Source organism: Ailuropoda melanoleuca, chromosome 3 (assembly GCF_002007445.2).
Source record: "Ailuropoda melanoleuca isolate Jingjing chromosome 3, ASM200744v2, whole genome shotgun sequence".
NCBI classification, from domain to species: domain Eukaryota; kingdom Metazoa; phylum Chordata; class Mammalia; order Carnivora; family Ursidae; genus Ailuropoda; species Ailuropoda melanoleuca.
In genome coordinates, this window is record NC_048220.1 from 128,578,425 (window position 1) to 128,585,185 (window position 6,761).

Sequence of the window (6,761 nt, forward strand, 5' to 3'; positions counted from 1 at the left end):
ACTATGCCTATTGATTTTTATGTGTTGATAACCAATTTATAGTTGGTAGGTAGTAATTTACCATTTAATTGTGTTTATGAACATTTATTTAATTTTTTGAAGTCATTCTTAAAATTTATAAAGTATATAATATTATTATCACATATATCCAGTCTTGAAGAGGCAGAGCATATTCATAAAATGTCTTATGTTTTCAAGTTTGCCGGAGAAAATTACTTACGACAAGTTGGTTTATAGTTTCCAAGTTTTGCATCTAGTCAGGGACAGTCATTTGCTTCTCTAACAAGAGATATTCTTAAGTTAATTTTAACTCCATCCCCCATGAAATGAATCAATAAACTCATTAATAACCTACATTGGTTAAATATTAAGTTATGTTTGATCAGAAAAGTGCGTTTTAGGCCAGGTACACTTAGGTTTGAATAATTATAATAAATAAAATTGAAATGTGGGTCCACTGTTAATATTCTTCTAGAAATGACTAAGAGTCCTTACTATGAACTAATTTGTTGATAAGGATACTGAATTTTTAAAGGGAACTTAACATCCCAATAAAAAGCCCCTCTGCAGATGGTACACAGAGCAGCTCCCTATTCTGTTCTCTGAAACACGATACTTCACAGTGACCATTTGGAAGCAATGTTATCTGAGAAATGATAAGAGAGTTAGGAAAGTCAATATTTGGAATCAGGTGAGTTTTCTCCAAATATAGAACAATCTTTCTATGAGAAAAGAAAAGACTCATTCCTTTTTTTATCCAGAGAACAGATTATAATAAGTATTGTATATCTGCATATGTTGTATATCTGTGCAGGATGTAGTGAATCCAAATTTATTCAATCCCCATGTACAGAAGTTCAAAAGATGACAAATTAACATAAAATGGTTCAGAGTTGTTAAACTCTCCTGTGAGAGCAAAAATAAAATTTAAATCTACTGTATAGAAAAAATTACTGTCCAATAAATGTAGAAGTCTCCATCAAAAGAAACAAAAGGCAACAACAATAGAAAATCCATGTAAGCTGTGCTTACAATAAAAAAGAACACATATCAATAGAAAAAAAGCACTATTGTGATGAAAAATTACAGACATAACAAAAAAACTTCACCTGCCCCAAAATAAAAAGACAAAGAGCACATCGAAAATAGCATAAATACATATAGTATTTATATGTACATATAGTATTTTAAACAAAGACAAAGAGCACATCGAAAATAGCATAAATACCTATAGTATTTATATGTACATATAGTATTTTAAACTAAAAAATTATAAAATAGTTTTTCCCCTAAGAATAAAGTGCAATAAGCATTTTTTAAAAGAACAGATCATTTTGTAAAGAACTAAATAAAATATCTGGAAATGAAAGCAAATTTTATAGACAATTCCCTGCATCAAATCTCTTTCTGTTCAAAATGACTAAAGAGGCATTTGTTTTTCTGCAATTGAACTTTTTCTGATACATCAAGGACTCACTCCTCCAGAAACTTTTTAGCAAGGCTTTTTGTTAGTAATACTCATATACTAATGTTGTCAAATACTTCCTGGGAATGGAGACTCTACAAAGGAACTGTTATTTGATTGATGTATTAACCTAAAATTTAAAGATGGCTAAATTATATCTTTTTAACAAGTTTTATACATTGTTATAGTTAGCTCCTTAAATAAGCCACTATAATTCCATACATATATAGAAGGAGGTGTTATATAAAGAATATGTTTGAATACTTTTGTAAGGTAGATTTCTAGAAGAAAAATAAAAGTATGTGCATGTATTTTAATTTTTGACATTGACCAAAAAGATCACCATACTAAAATTAATTGCTCCAATTAAATGCTTACCAAACAACTCTATCATTTCATTTTGCTTTCCCATACATTTATGCCTAATTTGAGATGACTCACAGACCAGGAATCTTAAAATTTGCGTTTATAATTCCTATGTATGCGTATGTATTTAATATTGATATACAATCCATAATCTTCGTTTTCTTGTATATAGCATGTATTTTCCTTAACATAAATCTCTTTAAATGCTTGAAGGCTTATAGCAGCAAATTCATGTGTATACTTTCTTTATTATAATCTCTTCCAGGACTCTTTTCATAAACTTAAAAAAAAATAACTGGAAAGGGGAAATAAAAGAATGAAGTGAATAAAGGAGAGAATAAAGCTAATTGAAATCTAAGTTTGTTAAAACGTCTGTTTAAACATTTCATATTGAATTAAATAATTCCTTCTAATTAAATTTTAAAAATACTGGTTACCTGTAATATGTACACAACACTATTTTAGGACTCTAGTGAATAAAAGTTAGTAAAAATTGCCTGACAAAAACTAATTTACTATCTAGTAATAGAAATGAGACACGTTTACAAATGAACATAAAAGAAGAAAGAATATAATCACTGTCTGACTGATTTGAAAAAGAATAAGTTAAGACTTCTTATGCTATTATGTTTAAATTGCCTTTAGTCTGCTCTGACTGCTACAGTACCATATACTGGATGGCCTAAAAGACAGGCATTTGTTTTCCATAGTTCTGAAAGCTGGGGAGTCCACAACCAAAGTGCTAGCTTCTCCCGTACCTGGTAAGAATGCTTTTCCTGGCTTGCAGAGGGGCATCTTCTTGCTGTATCCTCACATGGTAGAGAATGAGATTGTCTTTCTCCTGCATCTTATTATAAGGGCACTAATTCCATCAGTAGGGCTCTACCCTCACGAACCAATTAATTTCCAAAAGCACTACCTCCAAATATCATATTGGAAATTATAGATTCAACATATGAATTTTAAGGGAACATTACAGCCAATAGCACTGTCCTTCAAAAAATATAGAAGTTTGACAAGTGGAGATGAGGGAGAAAATCAGTGAACGTAGGGTCCAGACGGTAGACATTATCCGCGACCACGTTCTATGTGCTGGCCCCACCTACCTCTCAAAATTTTGAACAGTGGGATATTTATCTATAAATAGTCTGATAACATGAATAAAGTGAAACCTTAAATCCATTTCAGAGAAGAACTTTTGTCTCAAAAATATTTTATTTATTTATTTGAAAGAGTGAGAGTGTGAGTGGGGAAAACAGCAGAGGGAGAGGGAGAGGGAAAGAACCTCAAGCAGACTCCTCACTGAGCACAGAGCTTGATCTCACAACCCTGAGATCATGACCTAAGCCAAAACCAAGAGTCTGACATTTCAGTGACTGAGCCATCCAGGTGCCTCTGAAAAACTTTTTATATGGTGTAATATATAGTACCTCAAATAGAATTTTACATACAGATAATGTCTATATTGTCAAAATAATTTCTTATTCAAATGGATAGCATTTGAAAACACTTCAGGGAAGAAAAGAGAGAGAAACATGTCAAATATCTTACTAGAAGTTTCCTCTTTTGCTCTAGCAAAGAATTGACTTTTAGAAACAATAACGTCACTAATGATAAAATCAGTAAGAACATTTTGGAGTTGATAGAACCTTCAATGATTAGTATTTGCAAATATCACTCTTACCTTTGTTCAATTCAAACACAGAGTCGTTGCTAGAGGCTGAACTTCATACTCATCACCTATGATTCTAGTGAATAGGAGGTGATAGAAAGTCAGTTTTAGAAAAGGCTGTGGAATAATATCCAATTAGATTAAAGATTATATAACATATCATTATAGCCAAAACTCATTTCAGAATATTGACCACCTCTTGCCAGATGTAATGGAAAAATGTTTCACGCATATTGACTAATGTGAGAAGTAATGTTTAAAGCTGGGATCTTGGCAAAAAGCAATTTAGCATAGAAAGGGTAATATTTTCTGCTTCCAATTTGACTCAAAACAAATAATTTTATGTATTTTTATATACATATGCAGTATTATATATGAATAATTATATATAGAATCTACAACACACAAAGTAAAATAGGAAAATAATAAAATAGATTTTAAAATATAGAAAATGTAAAAAAATACATTTAGTTTTTAATTAAAATAGAAGCAAAAAGAGTTTTAGAGAAAGATCTAATAAGAAATCCAATTCTCCCAGGAAGATACCCTAATTAGGAGGAGAGAGAGCACTGTGTTCCTGGTTGGGGCTGCCTGAGTGGAGATTCAGTCAGGCTAAATTTGAAAAGGTGGACTGGGGAGCAAGTGAGTCATAGTTCAAATGACATGAACTCTTGCTGTTCCTTACCAAGTTTTAGTGGATTTTCTAAAGCATATGTTTCTTCATTTGCTTCATGACTTTAGGACAATTTTCAGACTTTAAATGGTTGTTTATTGCAATTTGACCACTTATGCTTTTTCACTCCACAGAGTGTCTCACACTACTCTTTTGGAAGTGGGATTCCTATATAAAATGTTTAATTGTTAAAACAGTTAATATAGGGATGCCTGGGTGGTTCAGTCTGTTAAGCCTTTGGCTCAGGTCATGATCCTGTGAGATGGAGCCTGGAGTTGGGCTCCCTGGTCAGTGGGGAGTCTGCTTGCCCCTCCCCTCTGTTTACACTCTCCACCCTCCCCATATAAGAAAATTAAATTCTTAAAAAAAAAACAGTTAAAATATGTCTATTTGTTTATCTATCATCTATCTTCATAAAATATATACAAACATACACATGTGTATTCTTTTGGCACAGCTCTTGTGAACGAAGAGCACTGAGGCCTGTACAGCTTGTTTGTAAAGTGGAATATCTATGCTGGGAAACAAAAGTTGAAAAAAAGCCAGTGTTGTGTTCCTAAAGCAGAAGTGGCATTCAGAGAGAGCACACCATTGTCCCTGCCTTTACCAGAACAATGGCTCACAGATTTTTCTCCGGGAAAATGTCAGGCCATAAAATAGCTTTCAAAGTTTCCCAAGGAAATTGGTTTTAATTAAAACAAAGTGTGCAGAAGTTCAAGCCTAAGGGTGCTCTCAAAAACAATGGAGAATTTGGTGGTATGTAACAAGGAAGAGGTCCTCGCTTCATGAGAGATACAAGTTACACCAGAGGTGAGATAGTTCAACAGAAAGAACTCTAAGGAGACAGATAAATCCTTCAGGGGGTCAGAGAAAGAAAACCTCAAAGACTTGTTTCAAGAACAACTCCTGCAAAAAAGCCTGGATTTAATTGGTATTAAATGAATGATAAAGAAACAAAATACAAAGAAAATTCAGTCCTATATGACTTCACTGGTGATTTCTACCAAACATTTAAGGAGGAAGTAATACCAGTTCTTCATAAATGCTGCTAAAAAATATTTGAAGAAGGAAAACTTCCCAACACATTCTATAGGCCAGTATTACCCTTACACCAAAGCCAGAGAAAGACATGACAAAAAAAGAAAACTAGAGATCAATATCTCTTATAAATAGGGACAAAATAGCTACTCAAAAAAAATATTAGCAAGCCAACTCTAGCAATGTATAAAACCATGACCAAGAAGGAATTATGTCTGGAATTAGGGCTCATTTAAGATTTGAAAATCAATTAATGAAATACACCATAATCAATAGAATAAAGAAAGGGGAAAAAACACGATTATCTCTATAACATAGAAAAAAAAATATTTGACAAAACACAGCATGTCCTCATCATAAAAATACTCAAAAAACTAGGTATGGAAAATAAATTCACCCAATAAAGAATAACCATGAAAAAACTCCCAGTTAATATCACATTTTATGGTGAAGGACTGCATGCATTTCCCTTATTAATTGTCTACCATATAAATTTTATGATTATCAGTTTATTAAAGTTTTATTTTATATTAAGATTCCTTGGCAGTATTATTTTTTTCTTTATAATTTCTCAAAATAAATTCCAAATTTATTGGCACAAAAATTTCCTTTATTTGAGAGAGAGAGAGCATGCGAGAGTGGGGGAAGGGACACAGGGAAAGGGAGAGAGAATCCTCAAGCAGACTCTCCACTGAGTGCTGAGTCCTACTAGGGGCTTAATCCCAGGACTCTGAGATCATGACCTGAGCCAAAACCAAGAGTTGGCCACTTACCCAACTGAGCCACCTAGGTGTCCCACCATCTTTAAAATTTATAATAAAACTGAATGTATTAGAGAATATAATATATATCACACATATTTAAAGTTTTTGAGTTGCTTTGTCATCTATTAAGTAATGAGTTCTGTAGATGTGTTTACCTTTAAATTCCTTTTTATCTTTTCAAGAGCAGAGTGCAATATAAACTCATCACATCAAGGTACTTGTTAGTATTGCTCAAACTTCTTTTTTTTTTTTTTAAGATTTTATTTATTTATGTGACAAAGAGACAGCCAGCGAGAGAGGTAACACAGCAGGGGAGTGGGAGAGGAAGAAGCAGGCTCCCAGCCGAGGAGCGCGATGTGGGACTCCATCCCAGAACTCCGGGATCACGCCCTGAGCCGAAGGCAGACGCTCAACGACTGCGCCACCCAGGCGCCCCTGCTCAAACTTCTTATTTGTACTGTGAAAGTTTTCTAAGCATTCTACATTTGTGTCTCTTCACTTGGTTTCTGATAGATATGTGCCAAAAGGTATGCATAATTTTATTCAGTGCTTTATAAAGAAAACGCAGGTTCAACTCTCTATTATTATTTTATTATAATCTATTTTTTCCTTTTAATATTTGAATTAAAATCTTTAAAATTATTATTGCTATTAACATCGATATAAAATTATTTTTGTCTTTCTGGTTCCTGCCTTCTAAGTAATCCCCTCTCACTGTCTTCTTACTATATTGGAAAAAGTGCTTTTAGGGATGCCTGGGTGGGTCAGTTGGTTAAGCGTCTG